The 20,500-nt window shown below is 34.8% G+C and overlaps 1 long non-coding RNA gene across 1 annotated transcript in view; it reads right to left on the reverse strand.

Moving 5' to 3' along the window:
* The window catches only part of LOC107079758 (uncharacterized), a 140,833-nt gene that overhangs the window by 107,936 nt on the left and 12,397 nt on the right, over positions 1–20,500 (reverse strand). Inside the window, exon 2 of the long non-coding RNA XR_001480668.2 lies at positions 14,938–15,099. This is a non-coding gene — a long non-coding RNA (uncharacterized lncRNA). The remainder of the gene's footprint in view (positions 1–14,937; positions 15,100–20,500) is intronic.

Genomic DNA, 20,500 nt, shown 5'->3' on the forward strand with positions numbered 1-20,500 from the left:
ATGGGTTTTACAGTGCATGTTCTTGTGGTAATGTCATTCATTTTGATTACATTTCTGTTCCACATTTAAAGGCTTTACATGTGCATACCCCTGTTTTAGTTCTAGGATTCACCCAGGCACTTCACATGAGCTTTCCAAATCACTTTAAGGCACTGCCTTCATATGTACAATAACAGATATCCTCGGGCCATATAATTTACCTAAAAACACACAGTGTCTTCAGTGGAACATGCCAGCTGGCTTTACAAAATCATTAGCATCCTGCTGCTGTCTCATCTTCTTCTCAGCACCCCTCCTGGTTTTCATACATAAGTCTCTGACTATCTTTCCCATCACATGGGACAGCCTCTAAGATGCTAGCTGGGCAAAAGGTCAAATATATGCTCAAATATAAGTTTATTCCAAATGCAATGCATTACTAGAATTCATTCACTGAATTTCTATTAGCAGTTTAGTCTTCAGTAGTGATTTGTTCTATGGAATTCACAGATTAATTTTAGTCCCTTCCTTGCCCTTTCCAAAAACATGATTTAAGAAAAAGTAGTACTCATAAGGGAGACAGAATAGTCTGACAAACCTATGTAGGACTTGTTTGGCCTTGCTGCGGCAATGCTGTTAGTACTCATGGTAAATACTTTGTAACATAGTAGCTAGCAAAAATCCCTGTAGAAGGAAGTAGAAAGTATAATACAAAAATGTAATCTTGTTTTGTAAAATGTACAAAAATGTTACCCTATTCATTCCTCTTAAAAAAGTGATAGATTGAAGATTCCATGGTAAGACAGATACCGCTATGAGACAAAAGACTTCATGTTCTAATGCAACAAGGAACTGCAAAAAAAGCAGCTAACAATTTAAAAATGCAATGAAAGAAGTTTACATACTCATAATTCAGCTTAAATTTCTTTTATACATAAAATATGTTATGTATGTTTTTCATAACTGGGTTTGTAAAAGCCTACCAGACTTAAATAAACAGACTACCAAAACTGTAAATACATTAGTCTGGAAACTGTTTAGAGTTTCTTTTAAGGTTAGGTCACTGTTATGAAATCGGTTTTGAATTAGGGAAGTTTTTTGTATAAAGAGATATGTCAACAAATGGCAGAGACAAGCAGTTAAAGCTGAAAAGTGTCTGATTAATTCCAATAAGTAAAACTATATTAGTCGACTATCTTTGCATATGCAGAACTATCTACATTATTAATATGACCAAAAGATGAATGGAGTCGGGAGAAAAACACAGAAACTATTATTGTGCAATATAGAATTAAAGAAAGAAACTACATACAGCACATTTCAGAAAAACATGCCATCTATTAAAAAAATAAACATATAACATGCAGTATACACACATACTTCTGAAATTAAAACCCAGAAGATCCAAGCCAGGGTTGTACAGAAACACTTAAAGAAAATGAGAAAATGCTTTATTTAGAGTCTAATCTGAAGCTGGTTAATTTTCCACTGCAATTCATTTTTAGAAGATGTACCACAAAGATTTGTGCGTGCTTGGTGATTTGAACAAAAGTGAGCAGTGCCGTCCAGGATTAAACTAATTCATGTGGAGATATCAGTGAATGGGGATGAATTCGTTTATTTAAATTTGGTAATGTAACATCTGATCTAAGTGCAAACCCATAGACAAGGAGCAGATTCTATTAAATTCAGCTGTTAGATTAATTATGTCCAACAGACAAACTAAAGAAGAGCAGAAAGAAAATCAGAATACACAGCAAACAGATCCACAGCAAAACCAAAAGCAAATATTAATAGTAAAAATTGATTTGAATGCATTCTTGCCATTTTTCATATACAGTAGTTTCTAACACTTCTTTAAGGTGTCTAAAAGAAGTGATGCACTCCTACTGAGAGCATTTTTAAAAATAAAGCAGACCTAAGCAATACGCATACTAAAATTTAGCATTCTAATTTCATTGGTTTTGAACCATGTTGCTTTTTTATCAAATGGATATTGACAAGTCTAGAACCACACTGCCTTATTATCAGCTATAACCAGGAGTTATGAAATACAACAAAATTTTTACTTGCATGGACAGATCCAGATGAATACTTAACTAATGTTTATTGAGCTCAGGTGTCTAAAGATTTGCTTCATTAGTGTTTTGCAGTTCATCATATGGTTACTCAAAAAATTATTCACTCAGTACCACCCAGAACATACTTTATTCTACCATTCATGTCTAATATATTGTCAAAAGAATAATCCATCTGATTTTTCAAAAGGACAATTATACAATAGGTTAATGTTCTGAATTCATCTTCACAATTTGTATATTTTCAATCCAGGATTCTTACACAGGGCCAATCCTGTGAAAATATATTTGATATCCCAAATACAAACGATCACTAAAGATGACTGGATGTATAGTATATATTCACATGTTGTTTTCCAAGCATAACAAACATGGATCAAAATCCTGATAAAAAATACTAAACTATTTTTAAGCATCTTTCAGAAAATAACATTTCTAAACTCTGAATATCAAACAACAAAAACAGAAAATGTACAGGAATGCCAATTTAAACAAATAGGTAGAATCAGGATTATTCTAAAGCAGAAGATCGTAGTCTTGTTGAGGTGACAAAACAAAAGACCTCCATCAGAGATCCAGATAGTTGGAACTGGGGTGCAATTTCTTAGGATATGAAAACTACAAGGACGAGAAATTAATTTAAAGGCCTTAAAAGTCAAGAGTAATAACTTTAAGTCTACATTAAAGGTTCAAGTGGAAAGATACGCCAGCATGTGCTGGTCAAGGTAAAGGCTCTTTCTATTCTGAAAAACAGAAATGGATGAAGATGTTTCACACCTGAAGAAATATTTCATTATCTGAAACAATCTTAACAGTCAAAACATTGAGTCTTACATAGTTCCTATAAAATTCTATGTGTACCAGAATGAGACCTGTAGTAATAACTCCAATGATTGCGTTTTTAATGATTGTTGTAAGCCATTCTTCTCACACCCTGGCAAGTAGGAATGCATACTGAAACAAAAGTGTTCTGTTTTGCTTTCTGCACTCGGTGTTGAAGGAATAGAATGTAACTGACCTTTTCAAAGAAAAGAAAGACATCTTGGTGGCCATGATTTCTTTTTTAGCAAAAGATCTCTGAATACTGTCTACAGCCATGTTTAGACAGTGTGATTATTACAGTTAATGCAGGAAGGCTAGTAACATGACCTGTCTTTTCACTGTTTCGTTGTAAAACATTCAGGTGCATCCAGAGGTCAGTATTGAGCTCGTAAGCACCATGACAAGCATTGTCAGGTTAGTTTTGCAAGCAAATTACGCCAGTGTAAAGGTGGGAATTTATACGATAACATTGAAATTCTTTATGTCTCAAATCACATTTTTTTAATCCGTTTTCATCTTGATAGGTAAGGCTTCTTGGTCTAGACAAACTTTAAAACAGAAATTTGCCCCTGTCATTTATGTTAAATTTAAATGCAACTGCATATTGCAGTTTTAAATTAAAGGAAAAAGATATTCCTACTGTATATCTTCACATTTTTTCTAAAATTAAAATATATATTAACCTGGTCATTTTGTAGTTGTCTTTAAACTTTCTACAGTATGATGCTGGGCGTTTTTGTTGTTTCTGACCTATGATAAACCATCAGGGATGGGTGATTTTGAATCACTTTCGCCTGACATAAAAGAGTAATTAATATATGGGTTCATGAAGAGTGTGCAAAAATAGAAAGGAAAGGCAATGAAAATAAATGTGAGCAACATTAAAGGTTGGAGCCATGCTGTTCACAAATATATTCTCTTGTCTATGGGCTGGGATGGAATGTGACTATTAATTATAATCAGGAAGTGAGGCTCCTTCATTTACTGTCAGTATTGAGCACAAGAGGTAAAATGGGAAATAGAGAAAAAAGTTCTGGGAATGGCAGCAAGGAACAGCTGCACTGGGATTTCGTTTTCTAATTCATAATTCAACAGATTTGTAATAAGTGAAACATTCATCCCATGCTCAGCAGTAAACCTTAAGCATGATAAAGCTCTGCTGTTATCTCTTAATGAAGAAGCAGTGATAGTATGATAATGATGAAGACATTAACTTTGCATACTGAAAGAAAAGGAGAAAAAGGTGATTACATATTGACTTGTCATCCTCTTTGTTCCCATTTTTTGCCATTGCCTTAAGGTCAGTAATTACTGATATTACATTTTTTTTAGCTATTTTAACTCTAGGAAAAGTCCAGGCCTGCATTCATAATTAAACTTCCCTCATAACAGAGCTGAGAAGAAGTTGCAACCTACAGCATGTGATCTGGTGATGAGCTAGGACGTTGTTTGCTGCAGCATATGCTGAAGATAACATTGTTGTTGCAAGATAGAGAACTAGACCATAGAATTTATGAGTTTAATCTAAATTGAGTGCGTTTTAAGGAGGTACTGGTATGGTGCTCAGAAAGTATATCATGTTAGTGATTGCAGGTGTTCCCACACTTTGGGGACTAGATAATAAACACAAAGATAATTAAGAGCACCCGGGCAGGCAGCGTCACTGATCAGACCTCTGGAGACTGCATGTTGGTCCCATGTTGTCATGGGTTGTATTTTATATTCCACTTTCCTCCCAGTTCACAAAGGGATGTCTGTATGCTTGTGTCAGGGTAATTTCTACAAAGATACATTTTGTACATGAATCTAATTCATATTTTAATATGAAAACACCAAGATTAGCACATTAGTATGTGAAAAAGGAACATGACATTGCTGAAGAGCATAGTGTGATAAATGCTTAATTCTAATATAAATGTGTGATATGCACTGGAGTCTACAATGTACTGACCAAACAGAACCTCAAAGTAAACCCAATAGTTTTCTCAAGGGAGTAGACCTGCTGTGGGAATTTAAGAACCTCAGCAATTAAGGTTCCAAGGTTCAGTGCTAATTAATTTTGTAATAGCACCTGAATTTATCATTTCACATCTGTAGCTGCTTTATATGAGCTAGTAAGGGGGTGAATAGTCTAGGCTGAATTTTTATTGAATTATTTGAGATTCAGTTAAATTAATCTTGTGTTACCCTTCAAAAGCTCTCTGGATATCTCGATATAATATATCATAGATTTTGCCATTATTCATTTTTGTGTCTTAAAATAAGTCTAGTGCTTTGGTTAGACAAGATCTTCCCCTTTAGAACGCATGTGGACTATCTCCTATAATACATTATAAGAATTCCTTCAGGTTTTCTGCTGATATTGATTCCATTTCCTTGGAAGTAATTCATACAAGGCTAACTCACATCTGTAATTACTTATGTCAGCTTTATCAGCCTTCTTTTATATTGGAATTATGTTTGTGACAATCAAGAACTCTGGCAAAACTTAATGAATAACTAAAATCTCCTTATAATCTCTCCATTCCTTTCCAGATCTCTCCTGCCTACACTTCTGCTGAAATCCATTGCCCAGATTTTCATCTCATTAGCCTCTTTTTCACCTTCATTTCATCCTTGCCTTCTTTTGGTTTTTCCTACACCACTCCTCTCATTCAAGTGTGGATTTAACTTGATCTTTGTGCTTTTTGACAGATGCTATTGTGGCTCTATCAAAACTTATCAATATTGACATCGTTTAGGTTGTGACTAAAAAGACTCTAAAATCACGCAGTTTCATGAACATCAGAGCTCCACTTTTGAAGGGAGGTATGCATCAATCTAAAACATGTAATAGGATGAATCATTGCTGCTTTGTGGCTGAACAGCCAAATATCTTTGAAAATCCTTTTTTTTGCCACATTAAAAAGAAAATCTCAGTAAAAGGTGCTACTTACAATATCTGCAACATTCGTGCAAGACATCCAAACACCTACAAACTGAGTCACTGCATAAATCTTTCATGAGAATGTGATAATAATAAGGATCATCCTGAAAGCCCTGTTCATAATGTACTTGCAGCAGCTCAAGATAAAGATGATTTATCTGTCCTCTAACCTCACAGGCTATGCAAAGTAAGAGCCTGTACAGGTCACTCTGGTTAAAAGAGACACTGCCTTTCTGAACCATGGAACTGAAGACTATGCTGTGTCACTGCTTGTCATTTTTTTTTACCAGGAAGTTGATGTGCTGTCACTGCCAGCCAGCTTTAGCTCATGCAAAATTCCACCTGCAGTTTAACAGTAAGCACTTCTGGAAGTTATAAGGACCTGCATTTTAAAAGTACTTTGAATTAATTCCATCCATTAATAAAATGTTGCATGAGACGGGGAACTCACAAAAAGGTCAGTAATTGCCTCACTTAATCCCTCTCCTCGCATATTGCAAATTTATTCTCTAGACCTGCTCTATGCCAATATACAGCTGTCACCCTTGGTACTATCTCGTCTATAATCCTATCTCTGCTTACCGCCTCAATCTGTCCCAGACTTGGTGACTTATGCAGGAAAGACTACATTAAATGATTAGGTTTTTAGGAAGACATAATGGATAAGAATATATCAAATGATGCTTGTTCCAAAATTAGGATTATTCTTAGACAAACATGGGGTGCCATCCAGTTCTCATTATTTTTTACAAAGGGAGCCCCATAAAGAAGTGTACAGAAACTGAATCAGGGAAGTACATTCTAGTGGTTATCAGTAAGTGTGTTTACCTTTTAAGAGTAAATATGAGACCTGTGTCACTTTTAATGGACCAATCTACCACATCAACAGTGAATTAGAAAACTGAGCTGTTAAGATTACATTTTTGTAATCAAGACACATAGGGCTAACAGTACTGTATGTATAAAGTACTTTGAGTTGCCAAAAATAATTTTACTTCAGTGCTTTGGGAAAATCTACCTTATGAACCTTAACCTATGAATTCCTGGTGGTCTGCTTCAGTGGGTGTTCCCAAATGACAACTCTTTGTGTCTGAAATTTGTACATTTTAATAGCAGGTGTCAAAAACAAATTCCCCAGAGAAGGTTTTCAGCATGTGGCTGGGCTTCTCTCATATTGCCTGTCTTTCTTTTGCAACTGCTTCTGACAGCCTGACTTGTCCTGAGTTTCACAATGCTGTCACAGTCCATCACTTGATAACTCTTGATTTTTCAATAAAAAAGAAAAAAAAGCTTTCTAAGATACACAATAGGTTGTTCATTTATTCTCATTTTTGACAAGATGTCCCATCAAAGTGTGACCAAGTTGCTTTAAGGCAAGCCACAATTTTTCAATGTAGCTTCAACTGGTAAAGGACTTTACTGAATAAATAAGTACTACTTAGTACTAGTTATATACTGTTGAAGCATCTATCGGTGAATTGCCTGATACTGTACATTACTACTGTATGTATCTGTAAAAATATGCATTTTACTGTGTTTATGAAATTTCAGGATTATTCCTTTCTACAGCAGATTTTTATTATTTTAGATTAAACCGTTTTCTCAAGTATTCAGCCTGAATATACTGTAGCACTGCTCACTTACAGTAATACTTATGTTCATGCAAAGAACCTTAAAAAGAATCTCAAAGAACTTTAATAACCACGTTAACAGGTATAAAATATCAATAAACTTGATGTCTTCAAATTCTCAGCTTTATGTCATATTTAGAAGATGCATTATTGGAATTATAGGAATTAATTCTAATTAGCTCTTGCCATTTCACAATGCTGATGAGGGTAGACCTGTTTAAAGTGAATTCTAATTGCATTCTTTTCCACATATATAATACTGTATATACACAAGTGAAATAATTCGATGTCTTTTTTTAGATAGTTCCATTCACAACATGGCTGCCCACAAAACTAAATTAGAAAGAAAAAGGTATCAGAAAAACTGAAACAATGTCATTCTCATGTCATTGTGTTACCCAGATCAAAATATTTATTCTTGTAAATAATGTGTACTGTATATGTGAATAGATTAGATTAAGCAGTATATAGTGTCTATTCTACAAAGCAGAGAGATCCCCACTATCAAACAATGATTTATTTTTTAACAATTTTATTAAATTTGATAAGATTGAAGAAACTACCAACATGTTGTTGAGTTACGTTAATACCTTGCCTTCTTTCAATAAATGACTGGACAGAATTAAAATCAATTGCAGAAGATAAACTAAGGGGTACAAGCAACCAAACAAGCTAGATCAGCAAAATTAACATTTCTTATGTTTTTCAATAATTCTGCATTTGTCATCTGTGAAGCTTTCCTTGTCCAAGAAATTACCATGAGATTTTTACAGAATGCAGGATTTTCACACTGGTTTCAATAAGTACATCAGAAGAAAATCTAGAATGTGAAACACTGCCAGCCTGACATGTATGACTCTTTGAAGTTTGAAAGCAAGGTTGCCACGAACCATGAAGAATCAGCTCTCAGGTATCTCTTTAGCACACAAGAATTCCATTAAGGGATTATTATTTCATAACAGACTATGTACCAACCTATCTTTTCATACCAGATAAAAAATAAGTATGAGGCTTTTTTTATGAAAAGAGCCCCCAGATGCCAAGAATTCATCTGTGCATATTGTGCTAATGACTGATTGAGATGTGCAATGAATGAAACATTTAACAACTGAGTCTTAATTAAAGCTGTAAATAAATGTGGGCAGAGCATTAAGTACTGTACGTGCATTCCATTGATAGGACATTTTTTATTTAAGACGGACTTAATTGTGTTGGGCATCTGGGAAAACTGATGAAATAGTACAGAGCTCAGGGCTTAGCCTGGTTTTAGTGCCTTTAACAACAGGAGAACTCAAAACAAATTCTCGGATTGAGGAAATCACTATCATAAAGTGTTATTTATAGTCATAAAGCGATTTTTCTGTTTTAAATTTAGAATTGCTAGCTATACTATTGGGGTTTAATATTGTCTTCCTCATCTAACCTGAAAGAGCTACTCATGTGTGTTTTTCATGTCTCCCATATACTGGAGTATCAGGTCTGTCTGACCACACTACCCTTGGAGACAATCAGCTAATTCTGCAATACCCCTTGAAGAATCTTGGTCACTGCCAACTAATGACAAGACCCAGACTCAAGCCTGTGACCATAGTGCTCATAGGGTGAACATGTTCATTGAGTGAGCCTCTCAGAAGCCGGTATTGACCTGTTTCTAATACCGTACTGTATATTGTCATAATTATTCATTTTGGCTGGGGTAAGATTTATTAATTCAATGCTACAGTTAAGACTCACTGAATGTGAGTGTCATTGCAGGGTGGGGCAAGAACTCAAAAATATTGTGAATTAAATGTTTCTCTGTTCCTGTTGACAGGTGTCCCTCTGCATTTTGGAGACATAAAAAAAGGGAGGTGATGTGAAAATGTGGGCATTTTGTAATGTTTTTACTGGAAAGTTCAAACCAGACTGGAAAAAAGGCCCATCTATAGTAGTTCATTTGTTCCTGGTAATTATTTGACTCGTGGGTCTCACCCAACTGTTTCCCCGAAATTAACCAGATTTGTTTTGACAACATGGCTCAGCAGCTTTCACCCAGACACACATAAGTCTTCTCTGTACAACTCTTAGTGCTTCTAAATTATTTTGAAATGTTTGAAGAGTTTGGTAACATTTCCAGTGAAGGCACCGTCAGATTGCTAATGTTCAACTTGAAGCAGGCTTTGGTGTTTATATCAATCAGAAGTGTGAGAGAAGATTTAGTGGAGTCCCCAATGCTTTCTACAAAGACCTTTCCTTTTCTTGTATCTGCTGCCAGTTTGTTTCTAAAGCCCATCTGAAATCTTTTGGTTTCTGTTTTTGTGAGTGTGTGTATCTGCGATAGAGAAATTTGTAATTCAAAAAAACATCTGAAGAGCAACATCAATCATTATTTAACTTTGTCCATCAACGTTTCCACACCCTGGGAGCTTTTTCTGGAGACCTTAAAAAGCTTTACATTTGCTAAACCTCAGGACATTCCACAAAAATAATGTCAAAACAAATTTGGAGATCGAATAATGGCAAATTAATTATGAATAAGTACACTAAACCAATCCAAAGCCTAGAAAAGTAAAGCGTGCAGTTTTCGCAAAGAAAATTTTGTTGTCAATAATGTTCTTTCCAGCTGATGAATTCAATGTGCCAAAATCTAAAAAGAATTCAAGAAACTATGATCAAGGTGAAATTCTAATATTATATATCATTATGAGCTGTGCCCTTAGTCCTGTGTTGTGACCTTCAAGAATAGGATACATCCTGCTGCAAAACTTACACATCAGAATAAGCATCTTACAGATAATGGATGGATGGTCATTACTTCACAGCTTTTCCAAGTGACTATGAGATATTCATGCATCTTGATCCATCTTCAATTCCAAATAGCATGAACTACCAACATCAGTTCCATTTATGACTGAAGTACTTTTGAAAAGATCCATGCAAGACAACTCTTATCTTGCAGAAGCAAGAGTGAGAGACCCACAATTTGCCATAGTCATATGTATATCATTAACCGAACTCTTAAAACACAGTTACAAAATGTGACAGTTTTACTTCTTGACATATGGATGTATGCATTTGTTAACTAACATACTTCCTGTGGGAAATTCTATATAATTACTGTAAAAGCACATATACAGTGCCTAAGTGAATCATTTCCTGTGCCATTAAAACAGAATCCCAGCCAAGTTAACATCACATGCTGCTTGCATTCAGTAACTTATCTTCTCACTAAAAGTAAAGAAAGCCATGACGTTTTAAAAAATAAAAGGATGCACTCACCATAGATTCAGATTTACCTTTAAAGAAAACATACTGTAGGTACTGCATGCTCCATTAAGGATATTAAAAGAAAACAATTCTACTGTTATTGCAAAACGTGTTTTGGGATTATACAATTTTTTATGTAAGTTGACTACCAAAATAGTCTAAGTTGACTACCAAAATAATGTATATGTAAAAAAGGACACAAAGCTTTATGACATATTTAGCAAGAATAACATTTTGCAATAAATTATTGGCATAAACTACACTAGTATGAACATGCAGTGTATGTGTATACAGTAAGTACTAATTACATTAAAGCAAATTTTGCAAAGTTTAAACGGTATTCAGAATACACTCCTGGGGTGGGAGGGAGTGGTGGAAATATAAAAAGAAACAGGTCAGGCTTTGAAATCAATCTGGCTCACCTGGTTCTCCTTCTGGAGCACAACAGAGGGGATTCTAAATTGAGCTGTTTGAATTCTGCTCATGAGTGCTTCAGAATGAAGACTGTTATGTTGACTTGTACCTGGATGTGAGCCCTGTAGTCGGTGTACTTTCCTACAACAAACTGTGTCCCAGTGTTCTACAGAGGTTGAAACTTTCTAATACTAATGTTTTCTGTTCAATTCAGCCTCTGGATAACATGTCATGGTAACATAGCTATTAAGTGTAACAGAGCACCTGTGGAAGTCCTAAATGATTTTTCTTCCTTGTCAACGCTCCACTAAGGTGCCACTCAGAATCTTTTCTGCATTCTGATAGAACCTACAATTTGTGTGTTTTTCTTTTTCCTCAAGTGCAACATTCACTAGACAACAAAGAATTTATTATACCCTGGTGAATTACAAGAAAGCTTTTTTTTTCTGTCTCATTAGAGAAACCTAAGCAAAATTTGGATGCACTTTCACTGGACCTGCAAAATGTATTTTTTAAACTAAAAGGGAATATTACTCTTTTTTTGCAAGGCACTGGAAAAATACATGTTTTTGTTCAAAAGTCTGGCTGTAAGAAATTCGCTGTTGTATATTAACTTTTTATAAAGAGCATTCATTCATCTTACATCAGAAAATTGCTAAAAACATGAAAACTTGGATCCTACCTTAAAGAGCAGGACAGAAGACATGGATGAATGTATTACATTTTCTCTGCTTTAGAAATCTGAGGTGCTTTGAGTACCATTTCCAAGTAAAATGCTACTATATTACCTATTTTATCAAAAATGAAATAAGAGCAATCTCAATGACATGTATAGCTGCAAGTCACAATTCTCCCTGCACTCCAGACTTCAACATGAGACATGGCTGGATATTATATGGTTGAAATTGTACTGGTGTGACCATGAATAGCTTTAAGCCCACTCCTTCTAAAAATCTTTAACAAGCAGCAATAACGTTTGTTTTTTTCCTTTGCAGAAGGTCATGATTTCCTATCCAAGGTTTATCTATCAAAATATGTTGGTGCCTAGCCCTCCAACACAGCAAGAGTCAGATATTAAAGTGGAACATTTACAAGGTGGTGAAGGAAACATTTGTGTATTTCTTGGTTGGTGGGGACACTCCTCAATGGTAGTTTAATGGGCTGAGCAATCAGCCCCTGGGAAAGAGAAGGAAATTAATGCATGTCCATCCATACTTTGACATAGGAACTTGTGTTGCTCTTGCATTGCCATACATAAATGTACTGCAAAAATAACAATGGGGAATTGTGTAAGTTTTGCATCAACCAGGCGGTTCTACAGCAGTAAAGAACAATATGCACACAAAGACATGGCAGTTCCCTTGATTTGCAGGACATCCCCAAAAGCTGAATAGTGAATGTTCAAATTTTCCATTGACACCTAACGGCCTGGAAAGCCCAACTGTGCCTACCAAGTAAAACAAAGTAATTTTTATCTAAGTGAAATGCAACATGACTTTTGCACAAATAACACCAGGTATTCAGACACATTGTATCCGTCTTTAAAATTGTCTTTCCTATTATACCACAGCGTTCCACAGCACTGCATTTTACATCACTGTTGTAATTACTGCTCACAAGAATCAGACTCAAACAGCATGCAAATTATCCCTCATTAATAATTTAATACAAATCTGTCAGAATTAACAACACGTGTGCAGCCTATATACAAACAAACACATCACAATGACTGTAAATTACTGGATGTCGGAGATAAAAAACAATCTCACTTTTCCTCAAGGTTATGTGTAAGACAGAGTCCTTTCATACACAGATCTTTTTCAAGCAGAAATGCTCTGGTCTTTTTAAGCATATAAGGTAGTTAGACAGATTTGTGATTATTATTCAATAATGAAGCCAAAGCAAATGACTTAAACATTCTTCAAAGAGTTGGAATTCATGTCTTTGTAAAAAACACAAGATAATCTACCACTGATGTCTTTCTGGGATTGTTACAGCCCTTAAATTTACACCTGTTGTGTTTCTTATGTTAACTGTGGATAAATACAAGGCATACTGTAGCTTTATAACAAAAACACTGCAAAAAGACTGTTGTACTCCGTATCTAGTATTTCTTGAGTTCATACCCTGCTAGCCAGATCATCTGCTCCAGATAAAATAATGCAGTATCTGACATCACTCACAGAATGTTAGCAAGACATTATGTCTAATGGATATTCATCTGTCTTAAGTCTGCTGCTGAGACAAGTTTACAGGTCTTCTGTTTCTCTTTTAGATATTATAGCTCCACTGAGGATGGTTATGAAGATTAGTTTCTCCAAAATTCACTTTCTGTATAAATCTTGAAAACAACCCTATTTTAGGAAGAATACAAGGATTGAATGCACAGCTTTCACTAAGCTATTCATCATAACTACTGTGTATTTACTCCAAAACTAAATTCCTACTTCTAAGTCTTCATTTTAATTAAGCATCTGCATTAAAAATCACTTTTGTGCTCTCGTAGAATTCTGTTTCTGAAGTTGTAAAATTTCCATAGAAGGCAGTTAGATTGTTCTGTTGTTTTTACTGTTGTCTGAAGTTTGTTTTGTGTTTACATGTAAAAAGAAAGGTTCAGGACAATAAAGAGTCTGTAGGTTCTAGTAAGACTTTAGAGAGAAGCCACAGCCATGAAGAAACTATTCTCTATACTTGAGGGAAATAGGAAAAAATATAGTCTGGGTCCTCAGATTATGGACATGGAAATTTCTTTGGAATCTAAACCTCTACTAATTGCATTTCAACGTCTCTAGGTGGACCAAAGATAAGTCCAAGCTGTCACAGATTTAATTTGAACTTCTGGAAAAACTAATTAAAGGGGGCTATGCAGCATTAATATTAAACAATGTTTTCCATTTTCAAGGTGTAGGAAAATATAAAATAGGACACTCAGCACCAGCAGTCACGTTAGCCTACAGCATTGCTTGAAACACAGAATGACAAATACAGAGGATCAGGAACTTGTGTCTGTGAAATGAGAAACAATATGGTTTTAAAACAGCATGATACAAAAAGCACCAGTAATTAATTACACAAAATAGAAGTAATGTCCTTCTGCATTCATCTTGAGCCCAAAATAAGACTCACACAGAAAGAATAGGAATATAAATGGCAAAAAAACCCAGAAGGGAAGCAGTTTTGTTTATTAAAATTGTCTTGTCAGTGATATGGTCTCATAGATTTTCTTGAAGGGTGAAAAATTAAGCCTGCCAAATATTTGACCTAATTTCTTAGCACTTTGAAGTAACTGATTTGTGTCTGTTGGGTACATATACATAAAGAGATTCAGAAAAATGAAAAAAGAAGGAACCAATTTAAATTAGTAGATTTTTACAGCTGGAAGGATGAGATAATTATGAGAGTCCACTTGCTGACCTTAAAGATGGTGAATGGAAAAAGCTCTTGGAACTGCATACAGATCTTTCCGTTATGTCAGGCAAATGGAACTGTAAATTGAAAGAGAATGCCAATTGGCCTGAAAAAGACCTATTCCTTTTTAAACCCTGCCGAAGTAGAAATACTAACAAGAAATATTAATCTTTCAGAAATATTCTGAGTAACATTTACTGTGCCATCTTTTCTTACATACAGTATTTGTTTGTACGCATGGATGTTTGGGAACACTTTGCTGTTGCAAATTATGTGATGGCAATGTACATTTCATATCACCAAGTCCTAAACTGAGGACCTTCATATTTTCTGTTCATCAAACTTTTTATGAAGTGGATTCAAGATTTAAGATTTCAAGAAGTTATGAACTGAAGTTTGGAAGGGATAGCAATGACAAGTCAATCTCACACACCTGTACGTAATCACCATCATCACGAAACCAGCTACATACTGTAAACTGATCTCAGGAGCCTCCTTCGCATTCGTCTACAGCATCCGTCCTCTGCCTCATCTCCACCTTGCAGCTACCCCTTGGTTCACTCAGTCTGAATGGGGTTTGAGCCCTCTCATCATCCTATGGCCAGAAGGATACCCATTAACCATGCACATTAAGCCAAACATTCTCACCAAGTATTCCAAGCATTCACAAATCATTCAAATTCTTGGATGTGTTGTCCCTAGTGAACTTGTGTTAATAATGCCTATGTTTATGCACGTACTGTACTGTAGCTTTTTCTTTCCACTTTAGACCGACCTGGATAGCTGCAATAATACTGTGCAGCAGAATTGTGATGAATCGACCCTGAAATCTTCCTGATTTCCGCTTTGGAATCAAATTGGGATGTTTCCAAATATCACAGACTGGAAGTGTCTTGCGAAAAGTAAAGTGCGTCAGCCATGAACGAGGATCTTTTGAATCGGCACTGGCTTTCTCAAAAGCCTTACAATTATACACACTTTCACACCTTTGATTTTTTCACCCTGTTTCTTTCTTTGTGTTTGTGAATACATGTACTGTAAATTTGAAACATGTGTTGGGAGTTCAACTCTTGTGCAAAACAGTAAAAACGGAACTCTTATTGTTAAATGACGTTTTATGGTGTGCTTGGAAAAGTCACACTTTTCATTTACAGTATGTTGTTTTGAAACCTCATTTCCTTATCTCAAAAAGTAATAATTCAATTTAAAACTTTTATCCATTAAATCTGTATTTTCGAACTAGGTTCCATGCTTATCTGAGCAGAAATATCTTTGAGCTTGTACTGTACACATCACAACTTGTCTAATTGAGCTCTAAAATGATGAAAATCAGGCTCTATGCTTCTTGATATTAACATAGAATCACACAAGCCCAGTGTACAGATGGGATATTGGAAATTACAGAAATGATCAAATGGATAATTTTGGAATAAATTAAAGATTGGAGACAGATTAAGTTTGTTGTATTTTGTACTTTCATAATCATAAACAATTTGTTTATTTCCTTCCCATGTTTTAAACCTACTTATCCAAGAAGATGATTGGACTTTTAGGATAAAGGTCATGCACATTTTGGTACTTGTATTAAATTATTATGAAGCATATTAGTGGCTCCATATAGAAAATGCTTTCTTACACATTCTTAAATGTGAAGAAAATCATAAATGCTCACCATTTTTCAAATATGGTGTTTAGGGACCATCTGGATAGATAATACCAAAATAGCTGACGTTTGTTTCTCTTACAATTAATGTTACTCCTTAGAGAGGGACATACAGTATATGGGACCTAAACAGTCCATCGTCACTGGTTTTACAGTGTGTTCAGATTTTATTTAGACCTTTAGTTTCAAGTAACATTTATAGTATTGTAAAAAAGTGTTAATGTTTTGTCAATGAAATTTGTTCGTAAACAAATGTGTGTAAAATATATAGTTTCATATTTTACAAAAGAGGGTAAAACTCAGTGAGTGACATGTTCACACACACACACACACAATTGGCTATATCAAGGAGGCAGTGAGGATAACAACTTAGAGTACCAATAAATTCTCAGTTTTAGACAAATGGCTGAGTTGCAGTGTTCCGTGTTGAAGAATAGCTGTTGAATAACTTCTGAATCATTACCACCTCTCTCTATTATTCTCAGTGCTCTCATACAAAAAAAATGCTTTGCAAACATTGGTAGTTTTGGAATAATTGTAACTATTCCACAGTATCAATAACTTGCATTTTTTTATTTGTTTCAACCACTTTTTTGTGGATTTATAGCAGCTATGTCAATTTATTTTCTTCTGGAGCATACTCATTACATACAAACAACTTTAATATCATGAGTACAGTGGAAGTTGTCTGATGCCTACAGTACATTGCTTCAAAGAATAATGGAATGAACATAATCAGCATGGTATAGACTTTTAAGCAAGCTGCAAATTGCCTAATGGATTAAGTTTTCAGTAAGAAAATGGCAAGATTAATATACTTTAGATCCTTAGAGAAGAAACCTCTCACTTGGCATAACACTCAAAAGCAGAGAGAAATTACCACCGAGATCCCCAAACCAATGATCTTGGGCTGAGCTGATGCACTCTGATGCTGATGACTTATACATCTGTAACATGGGACACACAAGTGCCTAAAGCTAGCTAGAAATACCGGGTTCAGAACAAACAGTACATTGACAATTCTTCAGAGTAATCTGTGAAAGGACTTTCAATCTGCTTTAGAAGCCCTCATATTGGCTGGATTCGCTGCAAATAAACCAGTGGTTCAGAACTAAGAATGTTATATAACTTATGTCTGCATTGGAATAAAGCATAACTTCCCTTACATCATGATGCCTAAAAGTGCTGCTTTCCCATTTTGGTGGTTGTCTTTTGATGTTTCAGGAACATTGCTGATCAAATTTTGTATAAACTGAAAGCGATCAGTAGAAAATCAAAAAAATAAATCTGCACCTCAACAGAACATGCACAATTTTGTTTGCCACAAACTTGAACTGTATAATATAAAATCCAAAAATATACTAATCTTCAATCCCCTCATCAAAAGGTGACACAGATGAAGTGATATTACTGCACTCTCCTCTTCTCCAACCAGAAAACACCATTCTTATTTAAAAGGAATTTGAAAGCAAATTTGATTTCCACATTGTTGATAGAGCTCTACTTTTATCATTTTTAATTAAGAAAGGATATTGGACTTTGACAAGAATTATAAGAATAAAAAAAGAACGTGCTGTACTGTAGACCGCTAAATCATTTCCCAGTTCTGATTCATGCTGTTGCAATGAATATTGTATTTAGAGAACTGGGTATAAGATGTGTAATCTTGAAAGGATGTGACCATATACCATCACATATTAATATAGTACCATGTGTAGCATGCTTTATTGGTCTTATTAAAAAGTGATTCAGGTTATTGATTACATGGGATTAAATAATTTTACCTTTAAAAATCTACACAAAAATTAGACACTGCCTTTAACTATAGTCCCTTGATACACAATATAGCTGCATTTAATACTTTTATATACAAGCACCAATATGAAGTTAACAATAAGGCTGAAAAACAAGAGGTAAAAATGTTTAACAAAAACGTTTATTTTTAGTAATGATAAACACAATAAAAAGGTAATATATGTTGATCATTATTGAAACAGGATACTGTAGATTTAACAGAACACAATGCAAAATGGTTGACCTGTAAAGACGTACAGTTCATAAATATAATTTCATTTTATTTACTTTTATGGGCCTCCAATATTATACATGTACAGCAGGACCAGAAAACATTAGAGAGGGATTTTTGTATTTCTGTTAAACCACAAAATCTGGTGACTTCTCATCTCTTTAATGCTTCTTAAATCAGAAACATATGGTATCACTTGTAGCATTAGAAGACATCTTTTTTTATGTCACATGCGACAAGTACGTCCGTGTTTAAGCCTTTCAGAGGATTGGGTATATTAGCAAAGCACTGAATATCCTTGCATTTATAAATCATTTTACGTCACCCAACAGCACAACTCTTGCTTAATCCCTCTTTATAGATTACTCTGAGCTAAGGGTTATTGATCGTCAGATACAAGCTGCTTGCCACTTTTTTTTCAAATAAATGTGTTAAGGCCTTAGAAGCTTTATCTGGGAAAGATGATGTAACATTTGTAACGCTATGTTTTTTATATAGATCTCACTTCCAATATACACTGTATATTGATGTCCTCTTTATTGTATCAAATACAGTACCTTTCAAAGAATACAATATAGTTCATCACAGGCTTTGCTACATCTGTTTTCCCTTCTTCTAAAAGGCATCTGGGTTTGTGTACAGAGCCAATACTGCGGTGTAAGACGTTTATCCTCTTCTGTTTACTTAATAGAAATAGAAAGATAGAGGTATAGAGGTTTATAAAACTGACAGCAGACACTATATAGAAACTGTTTTGTTCCATTCCTTCGCTCTTTAGATCATTTGTCTCAACTCTTAAATTTATATTTCAGGATCAGAGAAGAGGTGTTTTTGAATTTGAAACGCACACTTGGGCTACTTACTTGGCTGATGAAACAACTGGTCTGTGGAAAAGGACAAAAGCAGCAGAAACATTTAGGGGGAAAGGGACAAGAATTTGCTGCAAGGGACCAATGAGAGGAATGCAAAATGAAGAACACCTGGAAAAGGGATAAAATGTTAGTTTCTGAAAAACTTCTTTAAGATGACTTTGTCAATGTCATTGAGGATGTTGAATATGTAAATCAGGTCCTCGTGTGACCTTCTCACTTCAAGACCAGAAGGATTAAGTTCTAAGTAAAAATGAACTAAAAGGATTCAGTTATTTCAGCCTATCATTGTAGGACATTCATTTACATCTGGGAAAGTATCTGGTCTGGAGCGACTCCAGAGTAGCAATATCCTTTGTAACATGGTGACCAAAATTGTACTCAATATTCTAATGAGGTGATACTGTACCAGACAACACAACATAGCTTAAAAAGCAGGAATATCTATGCCACTATTACTGAACCCTGTAGCACTCCATTAAATGTATCACCCCCGTTTCCCAATTTGAGCCTTCATCCTTTATCTGTACTCTGTTTTCCATTATTCATTTCTTAATTCAAGTACATGGTAGTACATTGAATACCCACTTTGTTAAGAATTAATCACTTTAGGGTAATTCATCTAAAGCCTTCCAAAAATCAAAATATACCTTATTCTGTACTATGCACTGTTTTTTATCCATTCCTACTCTCGCCTGTTCAAAGATTTGTAAAATGTTAATTAGGAAAGACCTACCTTCTTAGCTAGAAGTCTTTCTATCTAAACACGTTAATTATCCCATAGAATCCTATTGGCATACAGATGATCACCTACTTTACCTTTTTTTATTTATTATCTTTTGTGTAAATTCATGATTCTGAATTATTGTTTGTTTCCTTAAATGTAACAGATATCGCAGATTGTTCCACATGAAGTATTATCCCTGTCTTGAATGACTGCTGCAAGAATTGTTAATGGCCTATGACTAACAGATCTTGTCTCTTGAAGTATAATTAGTACAATACCATTTGGCCCTAGAGATTTGTATGTTTTAAGTGCTTCTAATACCTGTAACACTTGTCTCTTCTATGCTCATACTGTTTACAACAGAACTTTGCTCAGCCTGAGGCATGCTGTCGGTTTCCATGTCAGTGAAATATTTATTTACTGTAATACATCAGCCATTACACCTTCTTTGTCAAAACATTTCCCGTTATTATCTCAGAGACACCGTTTCACCCTTTAATGTTATTTTTCCTTTTTAATCCATAAATTCGTAACATGAAACTTCACGTTGGGTGAAAATGATCCTCAAACCAATATTTTGGGCACTTTTAAAGCTACAGAGAAAATACCATTTCATTTTTTAAAAAAGGAATGTACATTGTGGGGATGGCTTCACATCACTGTCTTGACAGGGGCATTTTATGACATTTTATCCACACAGTGCTTGTAGTA

This window comes from Lepisosteus oculatus, chromosome 22 (assembly GCF_040954835.1).
Source record: "Lepisosteus oculatus isolate fLepOcu1 chromosome 22, fLepOcu1.hap2, whole genome shotgun sequence".
In the NCBI taxonomy this organism is placed as follows: Eukaryota; Metazoa; Chordata; class Actinopteri; order Semionotiformes; family Lepisosteidae; genus Lepisosteus; species Lepisosteus oculatus.